This window comes from Nomascus leucogenys, chromosome 16 (assembly GCF_006542625.1).
Source record: "Nomascus leucogenys isolate Asia chromosome 16, Asia_NLE_v1, whole genome shotgun sequence".
Taxonomy (NCBI): Eukaryota; Metazoa; Chordata; class Mammalia; order Primates; family Hylobatidae; genus Nomascus; species Nomascus leucogenys.
The window spans coordinates 70094536-70118394 of NC_044396.1; the positions used below are offsets into that span (position 1 = coordinate 70094536).

The window sequence follows — 23859 nt, forward strand, 5'->3', positions numbered from 1 at the left end:
ATGTGCTTTTGGCATAGGAAACAAATGGCTCTTCCTTGTAAGAGGAAGAAGAGGAGGAGGACAACCAGGAGGAGCAGGAGGGAGGAGTAGGAAGAGGAGGGAGAGCAGCAGCAGGAGGAAGGTGAGGCAGAACTCCTTCCTTGATGTTTTATTGTTTGTTGCTGTCAGGAGACACTTGCTATGACTTTTACCCCCTTGGCTTCCACATATAATTATTACTTGGAGTCAAAATCAGTGAGAGAAATGTGAGCTCTTCAAAGAGAAAATGTAATTTTGAAGCATCTCCTCTTGACTTCTCTGGATTTTGAAGGTCATACCAGGCAGTTTCTGCTTCAGCTGTAACTGAGTTAGCCACTCACACCACTGTCAAGGGTTGCCCCAAGCAATAAAATGGTGCCATCCAACACTAGTGCTCTGTCTCCAGCCTGCAGGGGATCAGGCTATATTGTCTTTTTTAAACGACCTCAGGCTGCTGTGCATTTGAGTTCTTTCTGGTTTTAGTTTATTTGCAACTTCTTCCAACATAAGCTGTTATTTTTTTTTATTTTTATTTTGTGCTATTAGTAGGTGACTAACTCTGTAGCAGAGATGGATAATGATATAGTGGGAAAGACATGGGCTTTGATGGAGACTGACCAGGGCTCATGTCTCTGTTTTGGCCTTTACAGCTATAGGCAAGTTTTTTTTTTTTTTTTTTTTTAACTTCATCAAGCCTAATTTTAGTTTTTTAATCTGTAACAGAGAAATAAATAATGTCTGTTTTTTTGTTCATGCATGCATGAAAATTAGAGCCGTTGTCTCTCACTCTCTCTGTGTATATATATATACACACATATGTATATATATACACATATGTATATATACATATATACACACATGTATATATACATATATACACATATGTATATATACACATATATATACACATATGTATATACACACATACCTGTGCATATATGCATTCCACATATGCATATATAGAATGTAGTAGAAAACCACCTGTTTTCTCCTACTCTAAACTCATACTCACAGTCAATATTTTGCTTCTGACACTAGATGTGTGTGTGTGTGTGTGTGTGTGTGTTTTCCATACATTGATTCTCTGCAGACAGCAAGGGGTATCCTACAGTTTAACTCAATTCTCATGCTATCTGTCTGGAGATAGCATTAGATCCCACAGGTTAAGGGCTCACAACCAAGACTGCCCTCACTTCAGATGTTAACTGCAAGTCTCAGGTTGTGTCTTGTGCTTCTGACTGACAGGCTATAAATCGAAGGTTCCCGTGAACCTTTTCTTGGGTATGATCATTTGCTAGAATGTCTCACAGAACTCAGAGAAACACTTTACTTATGTTTGCCCATTTATTATAAAAGAATACAACTTGGGAACAGCCAGACAGAAGAGATGCATTGGGAGAGGTATGGAGACAGGGATGCAGAGCTTGCATGTCCTCTTGGGGCAAGCCACCTTCCACATGTTCAGCAAACTGGGAGCACCTGGAACCCCATAGTTCAGGGACTTTTATGGAGGGCTCATCACATAGGCATCATCAATTGTTAACTCCATCTCCAGCTCCTCTCCCTTTCTCAGAGAATGGCAGATGGGGCTGAAAGTTCCAAGCTTCTAATTACAGCTTTGTCTTTCTGATGACCAGCCCCCACCCATAATGTCACCTTCTTACAACAAAAGATGTTCATATTACCCAGGAAATTCCAATGGATTAAAATATGTATGTCAGGAACCAGGGTCAAAGAGCAAATATTAGAACATGAAATTCTATTACTCCCTATTGCTCAGTAAATTACAAGGATTTTAGGAGCTCTGTGCCAGGAATGGGGGCCAAAGACCAAAATATGTATTTCTTTTCTTTTTTTTTTTTGAAACAGAGTCTCACTCTGTCACCCAGGCTGGAGTGTAATGGCATGATGATGGCTCAGTGCAACCTACACCTCCTGGTTCAAGTGATTCTTATGCCTCAGCCTCCTGATTAGCTGGGATTACAGGCACCCACCACCACGCCAGGCTAATTTTTGTATTTTTAGTAGTGACAGGGTTTCACTATGTTGGCTAGACTGGTCTCAAACTCCTGGCCTCAAGTTATCCACCTGCCTCGGCCTCCCAAAATGCTGCTATTACAGGCATGGGCCACTATGCCTGGCCCTCAATATATGTATTTCTTATTATAAATCTATCGATCTATCGATCTATCGATCTATCTATCTAACCTAACAGGTGATTTGAATCATAGTGGCATAGCAGTGAAAAGTAAATGCTAGCTGTTATTAGTGTCTTTTCTCATGCTTTTAAATGTACTTATTATAATCCTTTAGACTAGTGGTTCGCAAAATGTTCTCTTCAGACCTACAATGTCTGATCTGACACGTGATAATAAGTAACATGGTTGAGTCCAGTTTTTCCCAACTTTTTATCCTCTTCACCTGCCTCCTAAACCCTTGGCTTCTATTTGCCTTTGGATTTGTCCTTGAAAAAGGTCTTCTTTTGTGTGGCATCTTGGCTTCTAGGTTGGTACATTGGGTTTCTCAACTTCATCTGATTTCAGTTCCGTGCAATAAATAACAGCCATTTTAGCTAGAGTCTTAGCTATGAATAGCTTCTTTCCTCATAACTTCATCTTATATTTATTGCCTAAAATGATAGATTGAAAGTCATTACCTAGCAACTGGCACATTTTTTTCTTGTGGTCTAGTTACTTGTAATGATTGACTATTGCTGTAGCTTCACTCCCTCATCCTGGTCAAAAATGGATATAAGGGATCTATAAATAGAGACCATTTACATACTCTCAGGATTATCAGTGCAACTTACTGAAATGAGTTCATTTGTACAGAATACTTTGTCTATCAATTTATTTCTCGCAACTTCAAAAGCAGTAGCTGAGTCAAGCCTATCTAGGATTTTATACTTACAGTACCTTTATTAGTTCTGTTATCTCAAACCCCAAATCTCCTGTTGGAGACTGGCTTTTTGTGGCTCTGTAAAAAAAGCAACTAAAATCTTAAAGCAAGAAAGAACACAAAAATTTTTATATCGCTTCATGTTCATTTCCCATATATTGCTCTGTCACAAAAAATTAATGCTTTGTACTTTAAAAGAGCCTTTCATCCAAAAACCTCAAAGAACTTTATAAATAAGTAAGCATGATTATTCACCCTTACAGGTTGGGAATGATGCACAAAGCTGTTAAAAGTGTATTGTGCATTATTGCCAAGTTCAGGAAAAAGTTCATTTTAATTTAATGCATATAAAATTAGTTGATTTGGTGTTTAAAAGTGTGCACACTAGGTTTCTGTAGGCCTCAACAGACTACCGATATTAACAAAGGTACAACAATGGTAAACCCAAATTTGTCTGGGTTTTCTCTCCTTGTGCATGACTTAAGACCTCGGGTTCCTGCAAAGCCCCTTATGTATATCTGGGTGTCCCTAGGAAGCATCTCTCCCGTGCTCAAGAACTGTCCATCCCTGCTGGGCCTCCTCTGCTTCACTGAGCAGCAGAGTTTCCAATCAGGTACTGGAATGCAGTTTCCCTCCATTACACAGCCAGACACTCTCACAAAGTTAATCATGCCCCTTAGGTGCTTACCGACCTGTAGTGATGTGGGAGAGTGGGTACTCTTCCCTGCCTGTAATCTTCTATGATGAGGCAGTCCAAGGTGAAGCATCTTGTTGAACTCCACTGTTTTGCAAGTGGTGTTTCCTCTCAAGGAAAATAGTTCTGTCACTTCTTACTTCCCCCCCGCGTCCCCCACATGGAGAGCTGGGCTCAGAGATGTGGTCTGATGTTGAACATTATGTCAGACTCAGAGCTTAGTGGCTTTTGTCTGCTTGACACCATGGCCTGCTCCACCACATGCCCCCTGGTGTGCACTCCAGGAGGCTGACCTGTAAGCAAGAGGAATGCAGCCCGTATACTCCTGGGCCTGGCCTGTTACAATCAGGAGGTTCTCCTGATGAACATGGAACTTTCACACAGAACATCAATGTCAGAAAAGACCGCTCTGTGATCAGAATGGATCAAGACAACAACAATACCCCTCTGTATCATATTGGAACACAGACAAAAACATAAATGTTGTCCAAGCCACAAAAATGGACAACCACTTAGTTAGAAGAGGAAAATGCTATCAGGAAGTGGGGGAAATTCTATACTCAGGTATCTTAGTAAACCTTATCTAGAATGAGGGAGCAATGCAATGAGATTAAAGAGGCTGTTTTTGCCTCCCTTTGCTGACAGCAGCCAATCCAGGATGAAGCCTCTTCCTTCCTTCCTTCAGCCCTTCCCCAGATTACCCACCACCATCCCAATTTAAGATATACTAAGTCCTAACATCCCCTCACGGAGACTCCCCACGGTTCTCTGTGGTGAGCATTCTGGCCCACTATAATGAGCAACAAACCCAACATGTTCAACTACAGGTGTGTTCTTAGGGGTTGTTGGCTGGGGAGCATTGACATCCAACTGAACATAACAATGTGATATGATTTGGCTGTGCCACACGCAAATCTCAACTTGAATTGTATCTCCCAGAATTCCCACATGTTGTGGGACGTACTCAGTGGGAGGTAATTGAATCATGGGGACTGGTCTTTCCCATGGTATTCTCATGATAGTGAATAAGTCTCATGAAATCTGATGGGTTTATCAGGGGTTTCTGCTTTTGCTTCCTCCTCATTTTCTCTTCCTGCTGCCATGTGGAACTATAAGTCAAATTAAACCTCTTTTTCTTCCCAGTCTCAGGTATGTCTTTATCAGCAGCATGAAAACAGACTGATACACAATGGCTCTTTTACCCTCTGATGTCTGTTGGGTTTGGCCAATGGAGGGACCATTGGAGTGTAAGAGGAGAATGGGGTCAGGGTACTTATTCCCCCATCTCCCTCCCTCCTGCAACCTGTGTCCTCTCTTTCCACATTCCAGTGACCACACAGGCCCCACCGTGTCATTAGCCCTGCGACACTCCATCAGCTCTTGTTGGTTTCCCTACATTCTGACCACACGTGTAGCATCTGTTTATTAAAAGTTTAGTGAACCAATATGAGAGTGCTGACAATTTATAGCAACAACCAAACTTTCTTATTAGATTCTCCTCATTACATTCTGACCCTTTTCTCTTAGATTGTGTTCTTCCCAGAATATTTTTCAGTCCTCATGCAAACAGGCCTCTGGCTTGTCTGCCTCACTGGTTTGCCAGGCACATCCCAGATAGGGTGGAATTATGCTTGGACAAGTTATCCTTTTTTGCTGCCCTAACCTAAGTAATAAGCTTAGGAAAAAAATCTTCAAAAATCATTAAATTTCAAGATCAACTGACCGGTAGGACTTTTCTTTCTGACTGTCATGTCAGAAAACTGCAATTGCATACGAGTTGTGGAAATCATGTCCCAGAGGAAAAAAATTAGGGGTATGAAGATGTACATATCCAAGAATAAACCCATTTTCACTATAAAGAAAGAACAAAGAATATTCATCAAACACATCAATGACCCTAACAATGAATTACCTAAGAGATCACCCTTAACACATTCAAAGATGTTTAGCATTTTAATACTTATTTTTTCTTTTAAAACCAACCACACAACAATAGAAAATGGGGAATATTATATTGGGGAGGGAAGGAGGGGGGAAAGGGTTGAAAAATCTACCTAGTGGGTTTTATGCTCACTACCTGGGTGACAGGCTCAATTATACCTCAAACCACAGCATCATGCAATATACTCATGTAACCAACCCGTACATGTTACCCTGAATCTAAAGTAAAAGTTGAAATTATAAAAATTAAAATAAAACAAAACTAACCACAGACAGATTAAAGTCCAAGAAGCACAGTAGACAAATTTCCTTCCGTGGAAGCTACCCTGCAAGGAAATGCCAATCCTAGCATCATGTTTTAAGTTTTAGCACACTATTTGTTCTCCTCATGGCTTAGTTTGGTTCTATTATTGTTTTACCAAGAATGATACACTTTCTTTTTAAATATGTGATTTTGAAAAGCTTTCCCTACAGATGCAATTGTTTCAAAATTGCATGTTGGGGCTACATTTCTTTGTTCCTGTGGGAATACATCTTTACTTATATAATGTAAGTCAGTATGAAAATAAGATTTGCTTGAAGAAAATTGTTTTCCAGCCATGGTTCAGGACCACTTGTAGTCTATCAGGCAGCTGCACCAATGTTATGTGCAGAAATCCACTGACCGCAATGTTTCTTTCAGGGAGACCTACGGATAGTTCTAGAGATGTTTACAAGAGGCAATGTGTACAGTTTCTAAAACATTTTAATGTAATTGAAAAATAAAAAAGATGAAGGACAACAAAGGAATCTCCTGCTTCTAAAGTGCTACCTCCAGGAGTCAGCAAAGCTACCTGGAGGCTCTTCTTTGGGGGTAATTTTTCTCAAAGACTGAGGAAAGCTGTTTTTTCCCCTACTTGTGGTTAAGCGTGTTCATATGAAGTCCTGTTTTATATAAACACACATGATGAAGATGGAAAATTTTGCATGAATTTAAAGATTAAACATGGTACCTTCAAGGAAATTTCATGTTTGTGGTGGGCTGCATTGAGCCATGGTCTCAGACCCCATGGGAACACTAAGACTTCTACATTTGCTATTAGGCAGTATCTATAAATTATATGCATCATACATAGGGTGATCAGTTTATTACAGACTTGGAAATGCACAAGTGACTACTAGCTGTGTGAGGCAAGTTACTTAATCTCTCTAAGCCTCAGTTTCTCATTTGGGGAAACGATTGTACACTAAACTCACAGTGCTTGTGAAGATTAAATGCCATCCATACTTAAAGAGTCTGGCAAAGTTCTAGGCCCAAATGACAAATGCTGGTGAGGATGTGGAGAAATTGCAACTTTCACATATTGCTGGTGGGATGTAAAGTGGTTCAGCCACTTTGGAAAACACTCTGGCAGCTCCTTAAAATGATTAACATATAATTATCATGTGACCCAGTGATTATACTCCTTAGTATACTCCTTAGTATATATCCAAGAGAAATAAAAACATTTGCACACACAAAAATGTGTAGAGGAGTATTTATAGCAGTGTTACCTATAACACAGAAGTAGAAACAACCCAAAAGTGCATCAACTGATGAATGATTAAACAAAATGCAGTATATCCATACAGTGAAATATTAATTGGCAATCAAAAGAAATGAAGTACTGATACATGATACAACACGAATGAACCCTGAAAAAAATGCTAAGTGAAGTAAGTTGGTAGCAAGAGACCATATATTGTGTGATTGCATTCATATGAAATGTCTGGGATAGGCAGATCTATAAAGACAGAAAGCAGGTCAGTGGTTGCCAGGAACTGGGAGGAGAGGAGGCTTGGAGAGAATGGGGAGTGGCTGCTAAGGGTACAGGATATTTTTTTCTTTTTTTGGTCAGGTCATGAAATTGTTCTAAAATTAGACTGATGATTGCTTGGCCCCTTGAATATATTTTAAACATTGAATTGTGCATTTTGTTACATATGTAACAAATCTGCACATTGTGCACATGTACCCTAGAACTTAAAGTAAAATTAAAAATTAAAATAAAATGAGTGAATTGTATGTATTGTTTAATTTCAATATAGTTGTTTTTTAAAAAAGAAAGAAAAAGAAACCTGAAATAGGTCTTGAATGTTAGACTTTATAGTCAGTTTCCTCCGTGTAGGTTTTTAACATATAGAATATATATTTGATCATTGCTTTGGTTCTGCTTAACACTATATTTTACAGCAGTCAAAGTCTGCATGCCTGTTTAAGCAAATTGGAGACCATTGGAAATTTGGATGGGAATGTAATTAGCTGAGTTGAACCTTGGCCAAAAGGCATTGTTTTCTAACTGGAAGGTACTATTGGATTTTTAAAACAGTTTTATTGAGGTGTAATTGATATATATAAAAATCTGCACATATTTAACGTATACAACTTGATGAGCTTGAACATGCACATATATCCATGAAACCGTCACCACAGAGTAAAAAATATATCCATCACCTCCAAAAGTTTGCTTCTGCCTCTCTTTCCTTTTTTTTTATGATAAGAGCACCTGAGAGCTCCTTTTTAACAATTTTTCTGTATACAATATAGTTTTCTTAACTATAGGCACTGCTGTACAACAGACATCTCTTATTCATCTTGCAGAATTGAAACTTTATACCATTTGAACAACAACTCCCCATTTATCCCTCCTTCCAGCCCCTGGTAACCAGAATTCTACTCTCTGCTTCTAGGAATTTGATGGTATTTGTCCTTGTGCTGGTGGAATCATGCAATATTTGTCCTTTGGTGACTGGCTTATTTCACTTACCATAATGTGGAGTTCCTAGGAATAGGGTTTTCTGTCCCTTGCATAAGATAGGAATCATACTTTTCAACCAGCTCCCCTTTCCTGTTGGACAAGTGGTACAGTATTGGCACGTGGTTTAGAGTGCAACCTCCTGAGTGAACAACACTATTCCTTGCCATGCCTGAAATTTCTTTTTATTTCTTTGCCTTCCATCCAAGTATTGATCGAGGCAGGGTTCTGTGTAGCTTACAAGGTGTTAGGTGTTGTCAGACTGTCATGTTAGAGCTCCAAGGCCCGCCGCTGTAATGGGCTGACTGTCTTTATGGAGGTGGAGAGCAGAAGGGCAAGCTGGTGGATTAAGGAACAGAAGCACTTGCCTTAAGGGACCCAGAGGCTTAGCTCAAAATCGGTGCCCCTGGAACCTCCATCTTATTGACAAAGCAAGTAGCTGTCATTGTACATTACAACGCCCTGTCTTTTAGATAAGCAGCCTCTGTTTTCTTTTATGTGATGGGCTATTTTTGGGTGTGTTCTTGACCATTATCTAATATTTTATATATATATATATATAATCTATATACTTAACTATAGATTATATATTTTTCTTTATTATATTAAATTATATACATATCCATAACTTTTTTTTTTGAGATGGAGTCTTGCTCTGTTGCTCAGGCTGGAATACAGTCGTACAATCTCAGCTCACTGCAACCTCTGCCTCCCGGGTTCAAGTGATTCTCATGCCTCAGCCTCCCGCATAGCTGGGACTATGGGCACATTCCACCACACCCGGCTAATTTTTGTATTTTTAGTAGAGATGGGGTTTCACCATGTTGGCCAGGCTAGTCTTGAACTCCTGACCTCAGGTGATCTGCCTGCCTTGGCCTCCCAAAGTGCTGGGATTGCAGGCATGAGCCACCACATCCAGCCTATATATATATATATATATATATATATATTCATATTCATAACTTATTTGGCAATTAAAAATACTGCCTGTTAGTAATTGTAAATAAGATTTTAGATGGACTGATGTATAGTAAAAAGAAAAAATTGTTCTGAGTCAGAACAGTTCAAATCTCGGTCCTGCCAGTTAAAAGTGCTGGACCTCGGGGAAATCATGCAAACTCCTTCTGGGTTTTGGTCCCCTCCTCTGTTAATAGGCTAATAATTTTACCTATCCTGTGGGATTGATCTGAGGATTCAATGGGACAATGTTTGCCAAAGTGCTTTTGTAAAGTTAAAAGGGCTGTCATAGTCATTTGTTGTATGTGGACCTGTTTAATGTCCCCAGTGAGACTGAAGGCTCCCTGTTTTTTCAGATCCTCAGGATAGGTGAGGACACTCAGTTCAGACTTCCTGATTTTTTGGGTTGTTTTGAGGGCCTTTCAGTTGTTGGGAGACAAGAGGTGTTCAAGGCACCTTTTTCTGACTCACTTTTAAGGAGACTGGGACATGGCATGGGTCAAGTGTATCTGCGTGGGCCATTCATTCATTCACCTATTCAGTAACTATTAACTGAGTGTTGTTTGGGTCTAGGTGCTTGGGAAAAAGTGGTTCATTATACTATATTGGCAAATGCTCCACTTCCAGGAGCTGACATTCCAGTGGAAGAAGATGATCCAAATAATCAATGAAATAAAGAAATACAAAATTTCAGAGAACTTTAGTTCCACTGCACAAAATAAAGCAAGATAAAAAGGTAAAAAGTGGGGGTGAAGACTTTCTTTATTTTTTCCCCATTTTATATTGACAAATTTCAAACCTACAGAAAAAAATAATATGCAATGAATATGCATTTTCTCACCCAAATCCATCACTTACTAACATAATGCCACACTTGCTTTCTTTCTCCCCCGTATGTGTGCATGTCTTTATGTACTTCTTTGTGTACACATGCGTGGGTTTTTGTTGCTGTACCATTTAGAATAAGTTATAAATATCATGGAATTTTATCTCTAAACAGTTCAGCAAATATTTCCAAAGAACAGAATCTTTACCTGTGTAACCACAATGCCATATGACTTTCAAAAAATTTAGTAGTAAAGCAAAAAAAACCAAACAAACAAACAAAAACCGGGAGGCATCATATTACCTGACTTCAAACTATACTACAAGGCTAACCAGCTGGGTGCTGGTACAAAAACAGACACATAGACCCATGGAACAGATTAGAGAACTCAGAAATAAAGCTGCACACCTACAACCATCTGATCCTCAACAAAGCCAACAATAACAAGCAATAGGGAAAGGACTCCCTATTTAATAAATGGTGCTGGCATAAGTATAACTGGATAGCCATATGCAGAAGATTGACACTGGACCCCTAGTTTTACCATATATGAAAATCAACTCAAGATGGATTAAAGAATTAAATGTAGAACCTAAAACTATAAACCCTATGAGAAAACCTAGGAAATACCATTCTGGACATTGCCCTGGGCAAAGACTTCATGACAAAGACTCCAAAAGCGATTGCAACAAAAATAAAATTTGACAAGTGGGAGCTTATTAAACTAAAGAGCTCTTGCACAGCAAAAGGAACTATCCACATAGTAAACAGAGAACTTACAGAATGGGAGAAAATATTTACAAACTATGCATCCAGCAAAGATCTAATATCCAGAATCTATAAGGGACCTAAACAAATCAACAAGCAAAAAACAAACAACCCCATTAAAAATGGGCAAAGGATATGAAAAGACGCTTCTCAAAAGAAGACATACATATAGCCAACAAACATGAAAAAATGCTCAATATCACTAATCATTAGGGAAATGCACATCAAAACCACAATGATATATCATATCACACTGGTCAGAATGGCTGTTATTAAAAAGTCAAGAAGTAACAGATGCTGGCAAGATTGTGGAGAAAAGGGAACTTGTATACACTGTTGAAGGGAATGTAAATTAGTTCAGCCACTGCAGAAAGCAATTCAGAGATTTTTTCAAAGAACTTAATGGAATTACCATTTGACCCAGCAATCCCATCAATTGATATATACCCAACAGAATAGAAATTGTTTGGCCAGGCACGGTGGCTCATGCCTGTAATCCCAGCACTTTGGGAGGCCAAGGCGGGTGGATCACAAGGTCAGGAGATCGAGACCATTCTGGCTAACACAGTGAAATCCCGTCTCTACTAAATATACAAAACATCAGCTGGGCATGGTGGCGTGCGCCTGTAGTCCCAGCTACTCAGGAGACTGAGGCAGGAGAATTGCTTGAACCCGAGAGGCGGAGGTTGCAGTGAGCCGAGATCGTGCCACTGCACTCCAGCCTGGGAGACAGAGCGAGACTGTGTCTAAAAAAAGAAAAAAATAATATGAAAAAGAATATAAATTTTTCTATCATAAAGACACATGCATGTGTATGTTCATCACAGCACTATTCACTATGGCAAAGATATAGAATCAATCTAGATACTCATCAATGATGGACTGGATAAAGAAAATGTGGTACATATACACCATAGACTACTACACAGCCATAAAAAAGAATCATATCATGGACTTTGCAGCAACATGCATGGAGCTGAAGGCCATTATCCTAAGTGAATTAATGCAAGAACAGAAAAACAAATACCGTATGTTCTCACTTATAAATGAGAGCTAAACAACGAGGACACATGGACACAAAGAAAGGAACATTAGGTCTATTTGAGGATGGGAGGAGGGTGAGAATTGAAAAACTACCCGTCCTATTGGGTATTATCCTGATTATCTGGGTGACAAAATTACTGGTACACCAAACCCCTGTGACACACAATTTACACATGTAACAAATTGCACATGTACCCCTTAAACCTAAAATTAAAAAAAATACCACTATTATAGTATATAATAATATTATTTAACATGGAGTGAAATTTGAATTTTCCTCAATTTTCCCATAAATGTCCTTCATAGCTGTTTTTGTTATTGTTTGTTTGTGTGGGAAAGTGGTAATTTGGGTGATGAAAAAAGTTTCTCTACAGACGTGGCATTTGAGAAAAGACCAGAATGTTGAGAAAGAAACAGTTACGTGGTGATGTAGTAGATAAGCCTAGGCATGGAGAATAGTAAGTTCCCAAGGTGGGAATGAGTGGATGCGTTTCACGTATCACAAAATTGGGCATGAACAAAAGGGAGCGTGTTGGCCAGAGGAGAAGTTGGGGAGGCAGTTGGTAGCAGATGATGCAGAGCTTCTGGAGCTGCTAATGAGTTGACTTGAGTTTTGTATTAAGTCTAAAGGGGAAGCCACAGAGGATTTTTTTTTTTTTTTTTTTTTTGAGACAAGATCTCATTCTGTCACCCAGGCTAAAGTGCAGTAGTGCAATCATAGCTCACTGCAGCCTCTACCTCCTGGGCTCAAGCCATCATCCTGTTTCAGCCTTTTGAGTAGCTGGGACTATGGGCATGCACCATGTCCAGCTAACTTTTTTTTAAAAAATCTTTTGTAGAGACAAGGTCTCACTGTGTTGCTCAAGCTGGTCTCAAACTCCTGGGCTCAAGCAATTCTTGTGCCTCAGCCTCCCAAAGTGCTGAGATTATAGGCATGAGCCCCTGTGCCCAGCCACCAGTGAGGATTAACACCTGGGAAGGAAGCTAGGCACGGTGGCTCATAGATGGGTGTAATCCCAGCATTTTGGGAGGCCGAAGCAGGAGGATTGCTCAATCCCAGGAGCTTGAAGCTGCAGTAAGGTATGATCACACCACTGCACTTCAGCCTGGCTGACAGAGTGAGATCTTGTTTTTAAAAATGTAAAAAAAAAAAAAAACCAAAAACATAAAGGAGATGCCATTAGAAATTAAAAACTGAGAAGCAATGTGGTCTGATTGATGTTTTGAAGAGATCATTCTCTGTGCCATGAGGAGAACAAACTGAGTTGGGCAAGTGTGTGGTAGGAAGAGGCCCTTTCAGAATCCCAGGTGGCTGATACACATGCAAGTTTATCTGCTCCCATCTGGTGTAACCACACTGCCATACACTTCTCTTGAAACCTCTCAACCACTGTTCCTATGCTGAATTGAAATGTTCGTAAATCTGAAAACCTGAAGCCATCACACGGTGGCCCAACCTGTCAAACAGCAGTTTAGTTTTGGCTATCCAGGTATATTCGGGTAATTCCACGAGCAGAGTATTTTCTTATGTTTTTATTATCTTATTATTTTATAAGAACAAATGGAAAATAAAACACTAAATGTTTGAGACTAGAGTTAAGAAGCATAAGCCCCATATGTTTAGTGTAGTTAAACCCTAAATTGAGGTTATTAACCAGTTGAAAGTGGTAAATCTTATTTTAAGCCAAGCAACATTTTGTTCAATTGCAAAGGAAAAGAAGCTTAAAGACCATAGACACACTTATGGAAATGCGTGCAAGAAACATCTGAAAAAATTGAGGGACAGTTAGGAATCATATACTAAGTTTTGGCTCTTTTGGACAAAGTACTTCCTGCAAATCATAAAAACCTATTGTATAATTTTTCAAACACTAGCTTTTTTTTAAATCAAAAAAAAATTTTTTTTTTTTTAGACAAAGTCTCCCTCTTGTCACCCAGGCTGGAGTGCAGCGGCATAATCTCGGCTCACTGCAATCTCCGCCCCTTGGGTTCAAGTGATTCTCCTTCCTCAGCCTCCCGAGTAGCTGGGATTACAGGCAAGCACCACTATTCCCAGCTAATTTTTGTATTTGTAGTAGAGATGGGATTTCGCCATGTTGGCTAGGCTGGTCTTGAACTCTTGACCTCAGGTGATCCGCCTGCCTCAGCCTCCCAAAGTGCTGGTTTTACAGGCGTGAGCCACCGCGCCCGGCCACACATTTCTTATATTGAATTAGTCAGAATAATTAATGCTAACTGCCACAGCAGACAAATCCTGAAATCTCGACAGCTTACACACACAAAAAGCTATTTCTTGCTCATGTAAAGTCTAATGTACGTGGGGCACCTCTTTCTTTGTAGCCTCACCATCTGGCAAGTGTGGCTCTGAAAGTAGCCTTGGATGCTCAGAAGAGAAGCACAGAATGAGGCCGTCTGCCTGTTCATGCTTCTGCCCAGGGGGTTGGGTGGGCATCATCACTTCTGTTTACAGTCCATAGGACTCCCTCCTCCCATGGCTGGCGATGGATGCAAGCATTTGAAATTCTTGGGGAGTGTCAATAATTTCTCTACAGTTATCGTACGTGAAAGTAAAGAATTCTAAATAAGGGGCCAGGCGTGGTGGCTCTGTCTCTAATCCCAGCAGGGAGGCTGAGGCAGGCAGATCACCTGAGATCGGGAGTTTGAGACCAGCCTGACCAACATGGAGAAATCCCATCTCTATTAAAAATACAAAATTAGCTGCGCGTGGTGGCACAAGCCTGTAATCCCAGCTACTCAGGAAGCTGAGGCAAGAGAATCACTTGAACCTGGGAGGGAGAGGTTGCGGTGAGCTGAAATCGCACCATTGCACTCCAGCCTGGGCAACAACAGCGAAACGCAATCTCCAAAAAAAAGAAAAAGATTTCTAAACAAGGAAGTCTTCAGGGATGCTTGATGTGGTTGGCCAGGCACGAGGGTTAGTATTTGGAGTAGGAGATGCAGAGGAGTTAAGAAGTTAAGAACACTATCTTCTTTTAGAGCTCTCTTTTGGAAAACTTCCTTTTCTCTTTCCTCCTGGCTCAGGTTTTCTCCCTTACCTTTTAAAGATGAAGTCATTACTAGAGTCAGGCCCAGGTGAAAGAGGCCTAATGCCAACCAAGCACTTAGGTCATATTCTGATTTAGGCCAGAAGAGGCAAAAGGGAGTGTTTGTGGCTTACTATCTGACTCATGCAGATACGGGACTAGGCAGGATTTTTGGATCAAAACTGTGGGTACTTATAAAGCCTGGAATCTGGATTACCCTTCATACCATCAGATATTTGCAATAGTAAAAGGCCACGAGGCAGCATTCAGAGTCCAGACCAGCATCTACTATCACAGCTTAGCGTGGCCACTGAAGATGACAATTTAAATCATATGAAGAACTAAATTCAGAAACAACACTTGGCATCAAAGTACAATTGCTTTGGAGGTTTAGCCCAGTTGCCAGCAGCCTGAAGCTGGTGCTCCCTTGGCTGGACTCAGTGCCCAGTAGACGGGGCTGAACTAACAATCTCTGTGTCAGCTCCCTTCTCTGTGGCTCTTGAGGGGAGGTCAGGGGGCTGAAACGACACCTGCACAGGGCTAGCCGGCTTTGTAAGCCTGCTGTGTTCTGAATCCTTTATCTTTTCTCCTAGGATCAGCTAGAGAACTAAAATGTCTACCCCTGTCTCATTCACTGTGGCCAGGCGAGGCGAGAGGCTGACCAGAAACTCTACTCACATTTGCTTCTGTGGCACTTAAGGAATATGGGTTTGACAAACAATAGATGAGAGCCAAAGGTTTGGTATTATAGAAATTTATGTGCCAAAAATATGTAACACAAATATCCATGTACAAACCACGACCCTTCCTTTCTACCTCATTCCTGCCCCCAACCTGCTGACACTGGGTCATTTCCTAACTATCTTGCAGTTAGGCAGAGCCATGTGGCTCATTCTGTCTAGTGGACTATGGCTATGTTTCATGCCTTTCTCTCTCTCTCTCTTTATTTATTTATTTTTTGAGACAGGGTCTCACTCTGTTAACCAGGTTGGAGTGCAGTGGTGTGATGGTGGCTCACTGCAACCTCTGCCTCCCAGGCAGAAGCAATCCTCCCACCTCAGCCTCCCAAGTAGCTGGGATTACTGGCACATGTCACCACACCCAGCTATTTGGTAGAGATAGAGTTTCATCAAGTTGCCCAGACTTGTTCAAAATCCTGGGCTCAAGTAATCCTCCTGCTTTGACCTCCCAAGGTACTGGGATTATAGGCACGAGCCACTGAACCCAACATCATGCCCTTCTCTTCCTTTGCTTATGGGCCTGGAATCCAGGTTTTCCAGATTCTAGAGCCTCCACTGTCAGCCTGAATACTGTGGGGAACAGAGTCCCCTACACCCTTACCTGAGTCAGGCACGTAACATAAGCCAGAGTTAATGGTTCAGTGTGCTAAGCTATTAAAACGTTTTAAATTTTGTATTAAAATTTTTTTTTTGTTTTAGAGATGGGGGTCTTGCTATGTTGCCCAGGCTGGACTTGAACAACCTTGATCAAGAAATTCTCCTGCTTCAGCCTCTGGAGTAGCTGGGACTACAGGTGCATACCACCACGTTCAGCTAAACTACTGCAATTTTAAGTTTTATTTCTGGTTACCACAGCACAATCTAACCTATTATGACTAATGTCGGATTCACAATAACATCTTGGCTCTGCCACTTGCTATTTTGGGGCTCTATTTTCTCATCTATAAAGTGGAGATCATAATGCCCACTGCAAGGACTGTCATATTTTTGTCTGCCTTGCATCCATTCCTTCCGAGCGCTGCTCCCACCTCAAAATTCCATGAGATCCTTTTGCTGTCAATCTGGGGATCCACTTTCCCCACAACAGGGTAGCCAATTAGAGAGCCACATCTTCTTGGACACACTGATTGGGCCAAGGTGTAGCATGTGACCCCAAAATGGCCAATCAGATTCCATTTTCAGGACGGGTGGATGTCATGAGAGACGGTCTCTGTCTGCATAAGGCTGGGGCTGTGAGATGTCGTCTTTGCTCTTCATGGAAGAAAGCAGCACTTGTGGATACTAAGAGACTGAGCTAAACAGCCCATCCAGCCCTGGTTTTTCTCTATTACATCATCCAATAAATCTTTCTCTTTCTGTCTCTCTTCTTAAGGTAGTTTGAGTTGGGCTTTAGTCACTAGCAGCTGAAAGAGTCCTGACCAATTCCCCTGCCTTGGAGTTATTAGAAGGACTAAATAAAACAGTGCATTAAAGTACCTGCCAAATTACAAATGCTCTAAACGTAATTGCTATTCTAGCTGAGGCTGGTTGCTAGAGGGCTTTAGTCATGAGCACGATATCTTGCTTATTCCTTATTCTCAATCCTTTAGGTAACCTTAAGATTTGATGAGCTCATAAACCGAGACCACATTATTTTGGACCCTACAAAATTTTTTTCCCACTTGGCTGCAATAGTCTGTCCTTTGCTGTCTTGGAGGGGCATCATAAGAAACAGATATTTGAAAACCTTTATTGCATATGCTGCAGGGAAATTGTCTAATGCTTCACTCGGGTTTCCACCTATAAAGAGACATTAAGAAAATTTTCTCAGACTTACATGGAAAGGAAAACTTGATGTCTCCTAAGGTGATACTTCTCCAACTTTTTCACCCCCATCGTCAGAGAAGACTGAGCTTATATTCTTAGGTATTGAAGGCATAGCCCTCAGCACAGTTCTTAAACATTCACATGATTTTTGCATTATTCTCCATTATACATTCATGTTTATTTTTATGGATGTTGTAAATCCTGTATCAAATCACTATGATGGCCTGTAAGGTTGGCATGAAATTTATGGCTTCTTTTTTAATAACGATGACCAAAGTGTATAGGCTATGCCTACATCCTTGTCTTGATCTTCTAATGGTGCTACATTTTCTATGATCCTGAATTTTATTTATTTATAGCTTTATATTTTATAGTATATTTTCTTATGAATTGCCACAAATACTTCGTGGAAATAAATGAGTTATGAATAAATAAAAGCTCTTGAATAAACATAAAAAAAAACTTGACGAGCCTGAAATTATACCATATGAGGGCAGTGGGTATTTACTTGGTTTCCTACTAAAGCCATCTTACTCCAATATAAGTTAAATTGAGTAACACATTGAACAAAAAAGAGTGTTTAAAATTTTGAGAGGGATAGCATAAAAAGACATAGCATACATTAATACCAATTTTGGAAGACAGATGTTGGAATAGTGTTTGAAAGAACAGGTGTATTTGCTTCCTTTTCACTAAAGGGAATAGGAAAAATATTTTTGTTAACAGAAATGTTCATTATATCTTCAACTTCACACATGGGGACAGAAATTATGCAATAGCAATATCTTTACTATAAATACCCAATATCGAATTAGCTAGTTTTTCAGATACTCTTAGAAGCATCAAAGAGTACAAAAATGCAGAATGAGGACTACAAATCAAATGCCTGCTCACTTACCTACATCCTTTCCTAGGCAATATTCTCCGTGAAGACTGAACTTTGTACAATCTCCTGTTGTTTTCCCAGGGCCTCACATGGGAGGCACTCAACAAGTACTTGTAGAATGAATCATGACCACCTCCCCTTTTCCTGTGAGAGGAACTTTACTGCATCTTGAAGGCCAAGTCATTGCTGGCTATGTTTCTTGTATCATATCTTCACCAATTGAATTCTGTGCAATTCTTTAAAGCAGGAGTTCTTAAGATGAAATGGGTTCAGAAAGTTCTCGAATCCACTGAAAAGGTATGCCAAGGTTTGTGCATTGGGTGCATTTTTTGAAAAGAGCATGCATAGCTTTCAGCAGTGTTTTCAAAGTACCTGTGATCTTGAAGAGTTTAAGGACCACTTAGGTAAGGGATTAATTGTCTAGCGTAGTGCTTTGTGTATAGTGGGTGCTCAATACATGGATATACAGTTTAATGGTTGAGATTTTTATGTTTCCCAGTCAGAAATAACTGGGTTAGCTCTGTGATATGGCCTAATAATTGAATCCCTTTAAGCCTTAATTTCTTTATGTGTGAAATGGGAACTATAATATCTTACTATTATTATTCTTTTTAATTTTAGTAGCTTTAGGGGTACAAGTGGTTTTTGGCTACCTAGATAAATTGTATTGTGGGGAAGTCTGGAATTTTAGTGTACTCATCACCCAAGTAGTGTACATTGTACCCAGGAGGGAGATTTTCATCCCTCACCCCTCTCCCACCCTCCCACCTTCTGAATCTCCAGTGTCCATTATACCACTCTATATGCCTTTGCATATCCATAGCTTAGCTCTCACTTGTGAGAACATGCGATATTTGGTTTACAATCTCTGAATTACTTCACTTAGAATAATGGCCTCCAGGGAAACGATAATATCCAACAGAATATTGTTAGAATTAAATGAGGTGATGTAAAGAATATTTGACCCATAGTAAGCACTCAGTTAATGGAGCTACTGTCTTTGTTAGAGGAAATTAAATCATATTTCAGTGACCAATATCACATACTCACCAGGACTGATTCTCATTATAACAACCTTTGTTTTTCAAAGTGAAATTAAAAAAAAAATATATATATATATATACCTTTAAAAAAAGATTTTATTTTCACAGAGCAGCATCATTTAATGATTTTGCAATGTAATAGAAATGAATACAAGAGGAAAACAAAGGCAGGGATGTATCTGTCGTGTTCAGGGTCAGAGATGAAGTAAACCTGACCAAAAGGGAATTAGGTCTTTGAAACTCTCCCAGTCTCTTCCCTCTTCCCTCCTGCCTCCACCTCCATCACTGTGTGTATGTACCACATGTGCACACAAACACAAAAACACACTCCCAGAAATGTCATTATTTAAGAGTTAGGCAGAAGATCTTTCTGAATAATTTCTTTCTTTCTTTCTTTTTTTTTTCTGAGACAGAGTCTCACTCTATCGCCCAGGCTGGAGTGCAGTGGTGTGGTCTTTGCTCACTGCAACATCCGGCTCCCCAGTTCAAGCAATTCTTGTGCCTCAGCCTCTGGAGTAGCTGGATTATAGGTACCCGCCACCATGCCTGGCTAATATTTTGTAGTTTTAGTAGAGATGGGGTTTCACCATCTTGCCCAGGCTCATCTTGAACTCCTGACCTCAGGTGATCCACCCGCCTCAGGCTCCCAAATTGCTGGGATTACAGGCATGAGCCTGCTGCGCCTGGCTCCTTCTTTAAAATATAGTTCTGAAATCACCCTCTCTCTAATTCCTCTAATTTAATTTTTGAATAGAGTGTCATCAAAGGAGTGTCAAGTGTCAAGTTTGATACCATTTGTTCTTTTTTTTTGAAGTCTTTGAAAGACTTCTTTTTTCCTGATTCCATTGTATCCAAGAATAATCTTTAAAGATTTTTGGCTTAACCAATAAAAAATCAATACCTGTTTGTGCTGATGAAGTTCCCAACTGTGGACCTGTGTGCTTGTATCATTGCTCAAATTGTGGTCCAAATTTTTGTTTTCTTTGAAAAACTGCTTCTATAACACCTGGGAGACAAAAATATTTGTAAAATGAAAACATACCCTTTAGAATTAAGAAGGAAAGTGAGCTATGGTGTATTAGAAGCTTCTAGATTTTCTAATTATGCACTTATTTTATTTTAAATAAATGTATTTTTTTATTTCAAAAGATTTTGGGGTTCAGATGGTTTTCAATTACATGGATAAGTTATTTAGTGGTGATTTCTTGGATTTTGGTGCACCCATCAACTGAGCAGTGTAAACTACCCAATATGTAGTCTTTTATCCTTTACCCCCTTCTCCTTCCCCACTGAGATTCCCCAAAGTCCGTTATATATTCTTATGGCTTTGCATCCTCATAGCTTAGCTCCCACTTATAAGTGAGAACATAGGATATTTGGTTTTCCATTCCTGAGTTACTTCACTCAGAATAATGGCCTCCAGCTCCATCCAAGTTGCTGCAAAAGAATTATGTGCTTACTTTAAAAGCAGAGCTGAGGATAAGATTGTACAAGATTAGAACTGAACTGAAGTAGTGTGCTACAAAGGGATTACAGGAGTCCATCTATTCCAAACCCCTAATACTCCAGAAGAGAATGTTAAAATATAGACAGATACGAGCCTTGGCCAAGGTTATGCAACTGTTCCACCTTCTCCACCCATGGCTGGTGAAAGGGCTGGGTTGTGATAGGCTAACGGGGTTGAACATGTAGTAGCTGTTTTGTAATTATTTTCATTAATAGAAAGTGGCAGGTTTGTTTTTAGCCCACTTTTTATACCCCAGGTCTCCATCTCCCTCTGAGGGGGTCCATCTGTGGCACCACTTCTTTCCTGAGGGTCTGCACACTCACCTGCTTGAAAGAACATTGCCATGAAACACTGGTTGGCTTAGAACAGTATTTCCAAAAATGTTTGTTCTATGGGCTGTAAATTGGTATTCTCTGGGGGAAAACAGTTGATGCTTGAATGAATTTTGAAAGTGCTACACTGAACAAAGGTGTATGATTATTTCTTGCAAGAATTCTCAGTCTTTAATGTGCTAATAGGCATCCCAAGTCTCTAGGACAAGGGTAAAGTACATATATCATATTTTCAGAGCTGACTTGATTACGGAACATTCTTGCATCTCTCCCCAACCCCAGCATCTGGGAATAAATGGGTATTAAGTTATCCACCCAGAGAGATTTTCATTTTAATATAGGCTACTTAAGAAGAAGTTATTTGTTGAGCTGCTTATTTCTCTTAGTGTGTAAGATCTCTAAGGTCGGAAAAATGTCATTCATCTCTGAAACAACAATACTTAGACCAGTACCGTGAACAGTTCTTGGCACATAGGGCAAATGGCACAAGATCCACCTATGTTTGTTAAAACATGAAAAGATTTCAAGCCCCATAAGGCTTACTTACTGGAACTAGAATTTAAGCCATCAATGGCAACCAAATTAACCTTCTGTTACCCTCCATTTTTTTTTTGAGTCATCAATTTCACAGCTCTGGGTCAAGAATTACTAAGAAAAGTGAAGAAAAATTGATAAAGAAAATCATTAAGAAAAATATTGTATTATCATATCCCTTTTTCTTCTTTTCTCACTAAAGAAACATTCAATGTTTACTAGTTTTGTTTTAATGATTTTGAAAGGGAGAATCATGACAAGGACAGAAAAGCTGAGCTGGAGAGGCAGAGGTGGGAAAGTTATATGGAAAAGGGTTGAGATTTAGAAGGGTTCTTCCTGGGAGAGAGAGAAGAGTTAAAATGGAAGGAAGCAGCTGCCTTTGGGTGGAGGATAATGAGGGTAGCATAGATGGGAAGTAGGATTTTAAGATATTTTCTGTGTAACTCATACCCACATCTCCACCCACACACTTGGTTTTGGAAGTATCATGAAGGACAAAGTAAAATCTCGCAATGCTTTCATATGCATTCTTATTCCCCTCTTGAACTTTCCTGCAGAGACTGGGCCATGGGAACCTAATAATATTTGGGTTACGCTCCTAAAAGGAGAAAAATATGACAGAAAAATAGAACCCTGTCAACTTTTCAGCTTCTCGTGAGAAAGGGAACATCATCACTTGTGAAACAACTATATACAATTTTCATGATCTAGTCCCACTTTGTATTTCCCCAGTGCTACACAAAAATGTGATTGCAGTTGTCTTTATTAAGGCTTATTTTTAGTTAATTTTTCAATATTTGCACAGTCTGTGAAAAATAAGGGAAAGCTATTTTACAATGTACATACATCTATATGCCTTATAAATAGAAATTGGAGAAAGTATTAACAATTCTAATGATTTCATCATGAACAGAAAAAAACCTCCTCAACCAGAGCCAGCTCTTGGCAAAAAAGATCAATAAGAAACTAAAATGCATTTAAGGATTTCTCTAGCACAAGATAACCAGCACTGCACTTCCCATTTGCTAGGTCTCACAAAAAAGATTTTATAAGATACTGAATAATCTTAGGTTGAAAAATTATTTTGGTGATCTCACCTGAACTTCTCACAGACATCACTGTCCTTGATCAAAATATAGCTACAATATTTACCCCAGGCATCATGAGTTACCCAAATGCTGAGATGGCAGGAAGGCTTTTCTTTGTATTGGCAAAGTGATATGTAGGAGAATCTGCCTACTCCTCGTTTGGGGAGAACCTGTTAACTAAAGCTTTCACCTACCTCAGAAAACACATCTGGTGTAGTCTTTATTACTATGAGTTGATTTGTTTAATGAAGTGTTTGCAGAGGTTGCTAGGCTCAGTAGGCAGAAGGAAAATAAGCCAGAAGAAACATGGCACCAAGTTTAATTCAGTTCACCTAACATTTGTTGAGCAACTATGATGTTGAGCAATTATAATGTGCCAAGAGATGGGGATGCAAAGACAGCTAACTGCTCTACCATAAAAAGAAGGAAGGAGAAGGGTAAATGGGTTGGAAGAGAGAGAGAGAGAGACAGAGAGAGAGAGAGATGGGAGAGAAAAAGGGAGGGTGAAGGAGATGAGATAGAGGAAGAGGAAGGCACGTGGAGAAAGGTTTTAAGACAAGCCTACAAAAGAGAGAGGTAAGTTAAAGGCAGAGGACTAACAAAGGAAAAGGGAGAAAATAATAAGAGAAAGAGACAGGAAGAGAAGAAATAGTCAGAAATGATCCCAAAAGTTAAGACAAAGAGAATGTTTTGTTTGGGGGCTCTGGCTTTATCATCTTCTACAAAGGTTAACTGACAAAAAGATGGCTCCATTTTCCAAGTTCAAAATCTTTTAAGTAGAGGAAGTAGGAGAAAATTGTGCTTTTAGGGTTGCAAGGTATATCAAAAGATTTGGAAGATTTATACGTGGAGTCACTAAGCTAACCTAAAAGGTTATCACAGGTTTTACTTCCGGAAACGTTTCTCAGAAAACCAAACAAACACTAGATTTACAGTAAGCATGTAATAAAAAAGGCAAT

The 23859-nt window shown here is 39.7% G+C and overlaps 1 protein-coding gene across 1 annotated transcript in view; it reads right to left on the minus strand.

Moving 5' to 3' along the window:
• Window positions 1–18278: 18278 nt before the first annotated feature.
• SAMD12 (sterile alpha motif domain containing 12) overlaps window positions 18279–23859 on the minus strand; it is a 446664-nt gene continuing 441083 nt past the window's right edge. Inside the window, exons 6-8 of the transcript XR_004026197.1 lie at window positions 21189–21269; window positions 20341–20445; window positions 18279–18685 (exon numbers count right to left, since the gene is read on the minus strand). The gene's annotated coding sequence lies outside the window, so the exon portion shown is untranslated. The remainder of the gene's footprint in view (window positions 18686–20340; window positions 20446–21188; window positions 21270–23859) is intronic.